A 13,772-nucleotide genomic window follows, 5' to 3' on the forward strand; every position below is an offset into this window, starting at 1 on the left:
GAGAAAGGACAGTCTCTTCAACAAATTGTGTTTTTGCACATATGCAAAAACATAAAATAAATTTGGACTCCTTTGCCACACACACACACACACACACACACACACACAAACTCATAAAAGGATTAAAGATTTAAATGTAAGAGCTGCAACTATAAATCTCCTCAAAGAAAACATAGGAGAAAATTTATTGTTCTTGGTAAGAATTTCTTAGACCTATAACTAAAAGTACAGACAACAACAACAAAAAATAAACAAGCGGGAATATATCAAACTAAAGAGCTTCCACACAAGGAAAACAATCAACAGAGAGAAAAGGCAGCCTATAGAATGAGGGGAAGCATTTGCTAATCATATATATTAGTCATGGTTCTTCACAGAAACAGAATCAATAGGACATATATAGATAGATACTTGAAAAAGGATTTGTTATGGGAATTAGCTCACATAATTAAGCAGACTGTGAAGTCCCACACTATTCTGACTGAAAGTTGGAGAGTCAGAGAAGCCAGTAACATGGGTTCATTAAAGTCCAAATGCCTGGGAACAAGAGGAGCCAATGAGATAACTCTCAGTCTGAGACCAAAGCCCTGAGAAACTGGGGGTTCCACTGCAAACCCCAAAGTTCTAAGGTTAGAGAACCCGGACTTCTAGTATCTAGGGGCTGCAGAAGATGGGTGTTTCCAGTTATGGAAGAGAGAGCAAGAGACCATGAATTTGCCTTTCCTCTGTTTGTTTTATCTAGGTTGCCTCAGCCTAATTTAGATGGTGCCTGCCAACAATGGGTGAGTTCAGATCTTCTTTATTCAGTTCATTAATTGACATGCTAATCTCTTCTAAAAACACCCTCCAGACATACCCAAAAATAATGCTTTACTAACTATCTGGGTATTTCTTAATTCAGTCAAGTTGACATCTAAAATTAAACATCACATCATACACCTGATAAGGGGTTAATATCCAAAATATATAAGGAAAGCCTACAATTCAATAGCAGGGGGAAAAAAGTCAATTTTAAAATGGGCAAAGGATTTAAACAGACATTTTTCTGAGACTACGTACAAATGATCACCAGGTATATGGAAAGATTTCCAACAACACAAAGTATTAAGAAATGCAAACAAAATCACAGTCAGATATCACATCACAACTGTTAGCATGAAAAGAAAAAAAAAACGAAAATAACAAGTGTCGATGAGGATTGTTAGTGGGAATGCAAAATGGTGCAGCCACCATGAAAAACTGTATGGAGGTTACTCAAAAAAATTTTAAGAGAACCAAAATATTATCCAGCAATCTCACTTCTTGGTATTTATTCAAAAAATTAAAAACAGGATCTTGAAGCAATATTTATACTTTCATATTCATTGCAGTATTTTTCACAATAGCCAAGAGTTGTAAATAACCTCAATGTCCATATGGATAAATGGATAAAGAATATGTAGTCTATACATCCAATGGAATACTAGTTAGCCATATAAAAGAAGGTAATGCTGTCACATACTACAACGTGGCAAAACCTTGAGGGCATTATGCACAGTGAAATAAGCCAGCCACAGAGGGGCAAGTGTTGCATGGTTCCATTTATATGAAGTAACCAAACTAGTCAAACTCACAGAAATAAAAAGTAGACTGGTAGCTGCCAGGGTCTGGGGAAGGGGGAAATGTGTATTTGCTATTCAATTGGTATAGAGTTTCAGCCATGCAAGATGAAAAGGTTCTAGCAATCTGCTGTACAACAATGTGCATATAGATAACAATTCTGTACTTAACAACGTTTTAAGAGAGTAAATTTCATGATATGCGTTTTGGTTTGTTTTTGAGACAGAGTCTCACTCTGTTGCCCAGGCTGGAGTGCAGTGGTACGATCTTGGCTCACTGCAACCTCTGCCTTCTGGGTTCAAGGAATTCTCCTGCCTTCATCTCCCTAGTAGCTGGGACTACAGGTGCACGCTGCCATACCCAGCTATTTTTTTTTTTTTGTATTTTAGTAGAGACGGGATTTCACCATGTTGCCCAGGCTGGTCTTGAACTCCTGAGCTCAGGCAATCCACCCACCTTGGCCTCCTAGAGTGCTAGGATTACAGGCATGAGCCACCGCACCCAGCTCCATGATATGTATTTTTAACCACAATAACATAAAAAATTTAAGACATTTTTGTGAAGGTGGATGTTTTTGTGGCTTTAGAGACAGAAACAAAAGTACAAGAGATTCATAACAGATGCAAGTATGTCCTGTATGGGACATTGAAAGGAGAAAAATTTTGAATAAGAATGAAATTGAGATGATACTGTAGATGTAGATTCTACTGAATTATTAATTATAAAATAAGTAGCCCAAGTTTTATATTTTACAGGTTAAAATTTCCTACTATTAAAACATTTCTACTAAGATTTATTATAAAGCATTCTCATATATGTTTCTTTTCTGACTGTGTTGGTCCATTTTCATGCAGCTGATAACCTGAGACTGGATAATTTATAAAGAAAGAGAGGTTTAATGGACTTACAGTTTCACATGGCTGGGGATGCCTCACAGTAATGGCGACAGTCAAAAGGTATGTCTTACATGGCAGCAGACAAGAACAAATGAGAGCCAAGTGAAAGAGAAACCTCTTATAAAACCATCAGATCTTGTGAGACTTATTCACTACCATGAGAATAGTATTATGGGGTAACTGCCCCCATGATTCAATTGTCTCCCACTGAGTCCCTCCCACAGCATGTGGGAATTGTGGGAGCTAGAATTCAAGATGAGATTTGGGTGGGGACACAGCCAAACCATGTCACTGACCAAACAAAACCAACAACATTTTCACAAGACTTGCCTGTTGATTGATTTTGCTTCTTCTACAATATGTTTTTATCAGTTATCCATTTGTGTATGTGTATATGTGTGTGTCCTTTATTTTTGGCCATGTCTCTATTCTGAATATTCTTAGTCTTTGCCATTTTTCTTTCTTCATCTTCACAGAGCCTTTACAGTATCTCTTTACAATAAATTTTAAACAGTTTTTCTTTTCATCCTTGGTGGTTCCAGAAGGTTTGATGTGGTGTATTAAGGGGCCGGGGTAGAGGACTGGGAATCAAAGTAGGTGTTCAAATCAGACATCTCTTAGTTGAAATCCAGGCTCTGTCACATCAAACTAGCCTTGGGCAAGTCACCACATTTTTCCAAAATTGGACTGGTTCATTTTAGAAAACAGAATAAATAATGCCTAACTCACAAATTTGCTATAAATATTAGATAAAGTAAAAAGTAAATAAAGAGCCTGGTATGGACCCCATTGAGTAAGTAAATTCTCTTTTACTTCAGAGCTCTGCTGGTTTAACAGCAATTTACATAAGATATTCCACAAGACATTTCTGCTTTCTCCAAGTTCTATTTCTGGGAACCTTTAAAATATTTTCTCAATTCTCAAGTCCTAATATAGAGTTTCTTGATTGTTCTTTATGAGTCTCCAGGTTTTCCTTTCTAAGTTGTTGACTTTCCTTCCCCATCTGCTGTGTCTTTCCTTGGGTTGCCAATTGTTCTTTTCTTTTTTAAAATATTATTTTTTGTTTCAATGGAATCCCGTATTTCCACTGGTCATATAATGTAGGAAATCAAACACAAAATTTGACCTTGGTTTGCTGGGATCCTCTCCCTTCTTAAAAAAGAACCGCATTGCAACATAAGGTAATTGTAGATTCGTCCTGTTCATCATTTCTTCCAGATTTGTGCTCCATTTTCTCACTTAGACATTCCTGTAGCTAAGCAGATTATCAACATGTCCCCAACCCTACATCAGATGCAACAATCGTAGGATCCAGCCACACACACACAAAAATGTGTATGAAAATCTGCCCCTTCACCACACAAAAGAAGAGTAGCTGTTTTTTATTTTCTATTTTTTTAATTTCATCGTGTCATTATTTTTCCTTTTTTAAACTGTATTCATTTCATATTGATTTTAAATCTTTGGAGTTCACTCCTGATTACAAAATAATATGTACTCGCTTTATTTTAATTTTCTGATTTCCTTTTGTATCTTATTTCTTCATAATTTAAATGGTCAAAAGTCTCACTAAATGCCTCCACAGATACCTTTGATAGGATAATTCCATTTCCCCTCATTTTCATGCCTTTAATAATACAATATATAACCTTAACAATTAAATGTAACTTTACTCTTGTATTTTTCACCATTTATTTGGTTTTATACATTTACTAGATTTTCTTTATTTCCTCTGAACAGCTTTACATGTTTGCACCTCATCTTCTATTTTTGCTTAAAAAATACAATCTTCTATTTATGAAGTTATTATTTTCTCTGTTCTACAGAAGGAAAGAATGAGGCCTCTAAAGGTTAAAAAAAAAAAAAAAAAAAAAACTTTCCCAAGTTTACATAGCTAAATTTGTGGAGGTTGAATTTAAGCTCATGACTGTGGATTTCATAACCCGATATCTACTACACTAAACAGCCTCAGAAAACCAGCTCCACCTAAAGTAAGCCTGGGGCACAGGGAAAGAGGAACGCTGTTCCCAAAAGGCTTCCTAAAGCACCTGCAGGAGAAGAAAGAATGTCCAGCACCTTCTGTCAGAGATCATTCATTTACTGAATTCAGGTCAGGGCTGATGGCGAGGCATAGCAGCTTCTTGTTGAAACTTTTGAGAAAGAGCTGGAGTCATTTTAGATGGAAGAACTACCATAAAAAATAGAAAATAGAAAATATGGCTCTAGTCAACCTACTGTGAACCTTAGAATATTCATGATTCTGGGCACATAAAATTTGTCTTCCAGAATCATATCAGAAAATATTCACACCTTTTTTTGACTTAGATTAAATTAAATTTATTTCTTGCAATTTTCCCTTTTCTGTAATTTTTTGTTTGGAAATGCAGCCACAGGGGTAAATTTCCATATCCCAACAGGCTTTACAAACTCAAGACAATCTAAGTTTAGCAGTCATATTCACATTCAGATCTATTCCTTCACTAATTTCACAGATATTGCCAGCTATTATCATAGCTACTTGAGATACATCCCTGAAAAAGTCCCAGATCCCTCACCTCATTGAGTGTATAGTCTAGCAAGAACACAAGACACTTTTTTAAAAAAAGTAATAAACTAAGTTATATTTTAAAGTTAGAAAGTAATGAATGTTATGAGAATTCCTAGAAGTTGTAGACCAGGATGTATTATTCCATATGGTTGGCCTCATTGTATAGGTGACATTCATGCAAAACTTGAAGAAGGAAGAAGTCAAGGTGATTTTTGGCATATGATAGATTGCAACCTTGTCTAAAACACATCATGCTTCTCTTTTGAGATTATAAATTCCTGATGAATTGACATAAATTCCTGCCCACAACATTTTTAGCTAAAGAAATGTGATTGGGATGATGTATCCACTTCCAAGAAGCTTTAAGAACCATATGTTTTTTCATGTTTTCCCACATTTTCTTTTTGTCGGACACTACATTTGTAATGCCAGGTAAGGGCTCATCCTTTCACCTGGGTACAATCCTAGCATAATTCAGAAAGCTATCGGAGGGCAAACATTGACAAAATGCAAATCTTTGTTTTTATATGCCATGAAGATTTGGGGTTCTTCTAATCTGACTCGGGCCTAGACAAGAGCTTTCAGGAAGAAGGAAACAATTTAAGTAAAGGCCCGAGGCGGGAGTGTGCCTGGTGTGATTGAGGAACAGAAAGAGGTCAGAAACATAGAAGCAGAGTGAGAAGTGGGAGATCAGTAGGAGAAGCATTCAGAAATAGAACCGCAGCTTGTAGCCCATGGTAGGAAATTTGGCTTTCACACTGAATAAACTGATGAGTCATCTGATCTGAGTAGAAGAGCGAAATGGTCTGACTTCAGTGTTCAAAGGAGCACTTTGACCGCTCTATTGAAAATAAACTAAAACAGGATGAGGACAGTTGTAGGTAGGAATCTTGGGAGGCTGTTGGTGAGAGGTGATGGTGGCAAGCAAGGATGAGGGTAGGAGCAGCAGCAGAGGTCATGGCGAGAAGTTAGATTCTGAAAATGTCATCTGCTCAGTGGAGGCTGGCAGCTGTAGATTCTGGGCAGTGGTTTTCACAGGGCTCCGTCTAGGACTGAATAAAGCAGTAACTCATCTGTGTATGTATGTGTATGGAGACAGCAAAGACAATGACCAGTCTGCAGAGGCAGGGAGACAATGGAGAGGCCATGGTCTGACCAGCTGCAAAGAGAAACGAACCTCTCTGCTAGAGCTGAACGCTTGTTGGACGGCCTGCCTAGAGAGAGGAGCCCCCGTCTCTGTGACAGCCAGACCCCTGTCTGCACCTGGCTATGGAGAGGAGCTGCCCAATGGGGGTCTCCTCTGAGTTGTTCTATTGGTCAGCAAAGCTCCCCTTCATCTTGCTCACCCTCTGCTTGTCTGAGTACCTCATTCTTCCTGGGTGCGGGACAGGAACTTGGGACCCTCCGAATGGCAGGGCTAAAAGAGCTGTGACACAAACAGGGCTGAAATACGCCCCTTGCTCTCCACATGGTAGGCAACAAGGAGAGAAGAGCTGCGGCCTTTGAGGGCGGACACCCGGGAGCTCCCCAGCCAGGACTGTGACTCTCACTTTGGGGCTCTGCAGTTCTGGAGTCTCTAAGCTCCCGGGCATCACTGCGTTCCCCAGGGCCAGCCATGGAAGCTGCTTGTGGTACACCTGGTCCTGCTGCAGCCTGGCAGTGAGCCAGCACCTATGGTGGCACCTGGAGCTGCCCACCCCGCTGCAGCAGCCAGCGTGCCTGACTGCACAGCGGCCAGACCGCAGCTAACTCACGTGCACGCCCCTCACTGCTCTGCTCCAGCCTCTTCAGAGGCATGGACCCAGGTCAGCAGTGTGAGCCAAGCACAGCCTGCCCCAACAAGCAGGCCCAGTGGGCCCGAGCAAAACTTGGGTGAAGGTGCCACCAGCCACAGAGGTTTCTGACCAGAAAAGCAATATTCCCAAGGGTCCTATAACAATTTCACTTTGGAACACAATGTCTTTCAAAAATTTGAAATACTGAGTTTCTTTTTTCTGTGTGCGATGGCTCAACTTAAGCATTCCCTTAAAACCTCTAGCAAATTCCAAAGAAACTAGTAACTTGGATGTTTCTGTGCACATCTAATGAATCAAAAGTTTGGCTTGGAGTTTTCAACTGTGATTTATATGATCTGGGATACCAGGGATGTTGGTGGTTGTCTTGTCTCTCATGTCTCACTACAGACATAACTAAAAAGATGAATTAGGGATGCTTAGCTTAGGAATTTAAAAGCATGTTTTGAAAATGTGAAGTTTGTCCAGAAGGTTGAGAAGAATCAAAAGAATGATGGGGGCTACAAGTGTTCGGAGTATTAAAATGAAATTACTGTTATTAACTTTCTTAAAAGTAGAGGTGTTTAGATGTTGAAAATCTATATTTATGTAGATTGCCTTTTTAATAGTAATTAAATAGTAATTACTCATTATTTAATAGTAATGTGAGCTATTTACTAATTAATTAATATTAAATAGTAAATTAATTAGTCGCTTAATTACTTAATTAAATTAATCACTTAATAGCAAATTAATTACTTAATTGATTGAATTAATTGATTTAATTAATTGCTATTAAATAGTGATTAATTAGTGAATAGCTCACATTTTAAATAGTAATTGTCTTCCAATTGCTCTGTTCTTCAAATTTTGGCAACCTGGGCAAAATTGCATTGTCTATTTGTAACACTCACGATGCATTTTTCGCAGGTTCCTCACCACTCCCCCCAGCGTACAACTTTTGGCTTGCCTTAATAAACATAAACATGAAATAGGCTGAGTAAATTGTAACAATTATAGAATCATACTTTCAATAGACATATGTAAATAAGTAGTGATCAACCCTATTTCATGCATTTGGGAATATTTAAATCCACAGATCACATTTTATTTATTTTTAGGACTATTCCTATCAGCTTTTCCTGTGCCTCAGTTGAAATACCTCCCTGCATCTTTTATAAAACTATGTCCCACATTTCCTTTCTGATCTTCTTTCATCTTTTTATCACAATCATAAGCATATTCTCAATCTGTGTCTCATATTGAACTGCAGAGTTTGGTTGAGAGAACCCTGGAGTAGGAATCTGAAGTTCCGGGTCCTAGTCTGACTCCACATTTTCAACAATATTTATAAAGAAACAACAATGGTATCATCCTACATTTTAGTAAGTTCTTTATATACGTGTTTTTCCATCTTTATAACAATCATATAGAAAAGTGCCATTCTTCCCCTTTTTGGGATGATAAAACTAAAGTCCAGAAAAAATTAGACAATTTGTTCAATGTCACATAGCCAGTAACTGCAAGACAGGAACTCAAACAGTGTGGGTAATTCCAAAGAATATCGCCTAAATTGCCTCATTTGTTATGTGACCTTGTGATGTCCCTTTTCTTGTCTGGAAAACTGACAACCACCAGCGGAGCTTCCTGTCTACTTCATGCAGTTGGTAAGGTTCAGTGTTTGACACACTCTAGGAGTTAGAATGCCCATTCTGTTATCCCTGACGTGCCTTACATATGCTTGGAAAATCTTTATTCTGATGATAATCTTGTCCAGAGGGCATCTTTTATTTTTGGCCACGTATAAATCCTAAATCCAGGACCTGGGTCTAAAATAAATTTTACTCCTCATATCCAGCCTTTTGATTCCTATTAAATAAAGGCCGTGTTTTCCTGCTTTCTGAGTTTCCTATGCGGTGTCTCTAGTGGCTGTATGGTGAAGTATCAAAATATATTTCTACTTTAAGCTGTGCTGCCTTCAAATTTGTAAAATTTTACGTTGAATTCTTCGAAGGCTCATTTCTTTTCTTACTTCTTAGGTGTGAAGCTTCAGCCTTGGCTCGGGCTAAACGGCCCTCCCTCTCTCTGTCCCTGGCCTGGGTCCCATCTACAGAAGGTCTATTGTTCTCATTTTCCCTTGCTTTTTCCCTCCATTCAGTTCTCTGAGCTGTTCCTCCTCTTGGCTTTTCATCCTGGGATGCAGACAAAGCTCTCTCTCGTGAAGTGCTGTCTATCTTCATGAGCCATCTTCTTCCTGCTGCTCTCTTGGTACAATCTCTTATTTACCCTCAGCTATTGTATGTCTTCCTTTGTTTTCCTACTGCAACCAGAATTCTATATTCTTTATTTTTCTCCCGCACTTCAAAAAGCCTCCTTTTTCTGCGTTCTCTCCCCTCCCGGCCTCAGCCCCAGGAGCCTCCCTGCATTCAGGTGGGTTGATCTGACTTGCTCCAGTGCTTTCTAGCAGACCCTTTTATTCCAAGGCCTAGGAGGGCACAGCTGCTTCTGAATTCCTTTTATTATAACAAACTATGGAGAAATGTATCCTTTTTCGCCATGGAGGTTACAAACAGTATCACTGTGAATGAGGGTCTCTACCATGTCCTTAGTCTCCAAACTCAGATCCCTTCTCCACAGCACAGCAAGTAGAATGATAATAGACCCACTCACATCTATAAGAGATTTTTGGCTCTACCCTGTAAAAGGCAGAACTCTCCTATTTTCTTACCTGAAAAGCTTCTTGTGATTAGTTATTCGGTGTCTGCCTTCATTCCTCGGCTAGGGCTTCTTTCTCCTCTCTTTCTTTCTTTCTTTTTTTTTTTTTTTTTAAGATGGACTTTCGCTCTTGTTACCCAGGCTGGAGTGCAATGGCGTGATCTCGGCTCACCGCAACCTCCGTCTCCTGGGTTCAGGCAATTCTCCTGCCTCAGCCTCCTGAGTAGCTGGGATTACAGGCACGTGCCACCATGCCCAGCTAATTTTTTGTATTTTTAGTAGAGACGGGGTTTCACCATGTTGACCAGGATGGTCTCGATCTCTTGACCTCGTGATCCACCTGCCTCGGCCTCCCAAAGTGCTGGGATTACAGGCGTGAGCCACCGCGCCCGACCTCTCCTCTCTTTCTTAAGACCTCTCCCCACTTGACCTTTTCTCTCCCTGGTCCCCAACAAACCCAGTACCTTAGTCCATGAACATTTCTCTGCATTCTCAGACCTGGACTCCCACGGCAGAATTTCCCTCTACATTTCTAGGTCACAGACGGTGATAGCTGTGTCAGTTGGATTTCATCAATCTCAGAGGCTTTTGAAATCTAAAAGAGGGACTGGTTGGCCACATGGTCTCTGCAATCCAGAGTAAGAACTGAACCCTTGGACTGCTGTGCTTTGGGGCCTGGTATGTACTCCTGGCGCCTCCTGTCGGCCAAGCTGTGGAGCTGCACTGCCCACACCCTGGGCTTTCCATTTGGCATCGACCCACGTCTCTCAGGACTTGGCTGGCATAAAAAATAAGGACGATTTGAAACAAGAACTATGACTGATCAGATGAAAGTCTCTGGTATAGCTCTAGTGCTGGGCAAGGGCAGGGGAAGAGAACAGGAGGCCGGATAGCCCCGCAGAAGTTGAAAAGCAGAGTTTAGTTTTTGTCAGTGAAAAGGACTCTTTATGGCTTCTGAGGAACCACATGTCTGATAAGCTCATTTCAGAGTAAAAATTCATAGATCTTTTTTCTTTTTCGAGATGGAGTCTTGCTCTGTTGCCCAGGCTGAATTGCAGTGGCGTACTCTCGGTTCACTGTAACCCCTGCTTCTTGGGTTCAACCGATCCTCCTGCCTCAGCCTCCCCAGTAGCTGAGATGATGGGCACCCGCCACCTGCCCAGACAATTTTTGCAATTTTTAGTAGAGACTAGGTTTCGCCATGTTAGCCAGGCTGCTCTCAAACTCCTAACCTCAGGTGATCCATCTGCCTTGGCCCCTCGAAGTGTTGGGATTATAGGCATAAGCCCCATGCAGTGCCCGGCCTAATAATATTTTCTTTGAATATGACGGCAACTATTAGAGCTTGTAGAAAATACCAGCACAGATATTTGAAAATGCTAAACTTGATAAAACTAAAACATTAAAATGTAAAGTTTTTCTAACTTGTACTATAATTTTGATAATTATTTTTGCTTGTACTTCTGTGATACCTTTGTAAATAAAAACTATTAAATCTTTAAGATAGAATTCTGGCAGATTATCATTTTGGAACGGTTTTGAGCACAGGATTGTTTCTCAATGCATGCCAAGTTTCAGTTAATAAAAGCTTACAAATCATCATAATGTAATAGGCAATGTGTTAATGGAGTTATCTGAAAGCCGTTAATTGGCTTACAAGTGGATGTTTGATTATAGTCAGTCTCATTCCAAAACTCCTGTTGAAGCAAATGTTCTGAAAATATATTAATTAGGTACTTCATTTGATAAATCAAACATATCAGCCCTTTAAGCTTTTCATTAGTAATGTACCTGAAACATTTTTGTTGTATTTCATGGCTGGAAGTAGAAACTAACTGATATCATTAACCAGTTTGCAGGAATCGTGTCATTCAAACAGCTGGTATCAAAGAATTCTTATAAGCATGGGCACCTCATGTCTCCCTAACATCCCCTCTCCCTCCCTACAAACCCCTTCTTTTTGTAAGAAATTAATGTGGCCGAAGGAAGTCCTTACAGACCGAACTTCAGGTGTGAAGAAATTTACCCAAGAAAGCCAACCAGGGCCTTCAGTCCTTGGCCACAGATTCCGGTATAGAAAGGTCATCTTCTCTGGCTGGTCTCAAACTGGTACAAGATGGCCTAATCCTCTCCCACCAGAGCGAATCTAGGGATTTTTTTGAACAGTGTATGTTGAGTGAATATAATGCCTAAAATCACTCTAAGCATTTTGCTACCGCGAGGCAAGAGTACCTGAGAATAAAGCACACGAAGGACGCTCAGACCTAGAGATCCTCAGAGATCTCTAGGGTTCAAGAGATTCTCCTGCCTCAGCCTCCCGAGTAACTGGAATTACAGGTATGTGCCACCATCCCCAGTTAATTTTTGTATTTTTGGTAGAGACAGGATTTCACCATGTTGGACAGGCTGGTCTCAAACTCTGGGCCTTAAGTGATCTGCCTGCCTCAGCCTCCCGAAGTGCTGGGATTACAGGTGTGAGGCACCATACTGAGCCGTGTTACTCTTAAAGTGATTTGTGAAATGGTAGTTCACAGCATTGAGGCAGAATAGAATTCGCAGCTTTACTATTTAATACGGAAGAAGGCACAAAGGTGTTTAGTGGAAAAGAGAGAGCAAACAGAGCTGTCTCACTATGAATAGTCACGATATCTTGGACAGAGTATCTCTGGGCCTTAAGTGATGGGTGGAATTTTGAGGCAAGATAGACCACACTGAATGGAACAGGATGAATGCACGAGGCCAGCAATGGGCATGGAGTAGCTTTGGGTCAGAGCAGCTTTGACTAAAGCAGAGATTTGTGCTTGGATAGCATGGGAAATAAGATCAGCTGGGCCAGATTACAGAAGGTCTCGAAGGACAGCCAAGGAGACACAAATTTCATTACCGAGCATGAGAAGCCATGACATACATATATTAAACACAAAACATTTACTATATCTAATTATAAAAGATTTACACAGCCATTGAAGAAAATTCAGAATAAAATAACATACAAAAGGAAAATAAAATTATTTCCTATATTATCACCACTTAAATATGATTGCTGTTTTTATATGAACACATTTCATCAGCTTTTTTTTGTATGAGTACTTCTATTTAACAAAATTGATATCTTATTTTCGACGGTTTTAAGTCCCATTTTCTTATGTAGCACATCGAAGCATTCTTAATCACTGTGATTATTTCACTATATAACTACTGGATCAATTACTTGTAATTTCCTATGGTTAGATTAGATAAGTAGAACTGTAATTTTTAGTAGGAAAATATTATACATTTAAAAATATTTAAGAAAGATTTATCTTTAGAAGCCTGAATTCTAAATAAAAGGTGGAGAAAAAAAATCTTGCATCCAGCTAAATATTTATCTTAGTGATCTCAGTATGAAACCTTATAAATCAAAACAAGTCTGAGTATTGAGCAATATAAGAAGACATTAAGAAATTTTGAATAATAATATATGGCATTAATAGGTTATTAGTTATGACCTTAAAGATGACTAAAATTTGGAGCCTGATTAAAAAAAGAAAAAATGTTAATGACATTTCTTTTTTCTTTTTTAATCATTTCTACCATAGAAAGGGGGAGTCTAAAACTAGAGCTTTTGAAGAATAGAGACAGTTTTCTTTTAAACATGCTGAAGTGAAATCACCTCAAAAGATACAACAAGCAGAGGTGAAATGTAGCTTGAAAATTAGTTGGAGATTCAGACTGAAATTAATATGAGTAGTTATTATTTTACAGTATGATTTCCTAGTATGGGCCAATGAATATTTCGATATTTGATAGAACTTAAGAAGAAAAAAGGCTATAGTACACCCCACCACTTGGAGCAAAGGCCAAGAAATGGGACATCTCTTAGTCTGACGGCAGGAGAAAATAGATAGTCACTTTAGAACTTCTAGATGAGTCGGTGCCAATCATGCTGTACCCATGCATCACTAAAGTTTTAAAAAATCAGTAGTTTGCCCACAGGTAAGTCAAAGTGATATTACAGACGTCAGAGGTGACAACGCCAGGCACGAAAGCAACAGACACCCTATAGAAGGTGATCCGTCGGTACCAATAACAGCTAAACGGCATTGTATCAACGGATTTACACCCTCACAGCAAATTTCTGTTGTGAATACTCGTAATCCGTTTCCCGTGGTTGCCATCACAGATTGCCACAGACTGGCTTCATTGTCTCACGGTTCTGGAGGCCAGGAGTCAAGAACTCAGGATTTCATCAGTGCTGTTCTC

Source organism: Saimiri boliviensis, chromosome 14, assembly GCF_048565385.1.
Source record: "Saimiri boliviensis isolate mSaiBol1 chromosome 14, mSaiBol1.pri, whole genome shotgun sequence".
Lineage (NCBI taxonomy): Eukaryota > Metazoa > Chordata > Mammalia > Primates > Cebidae > Saimiri > Saimiri boliviensis.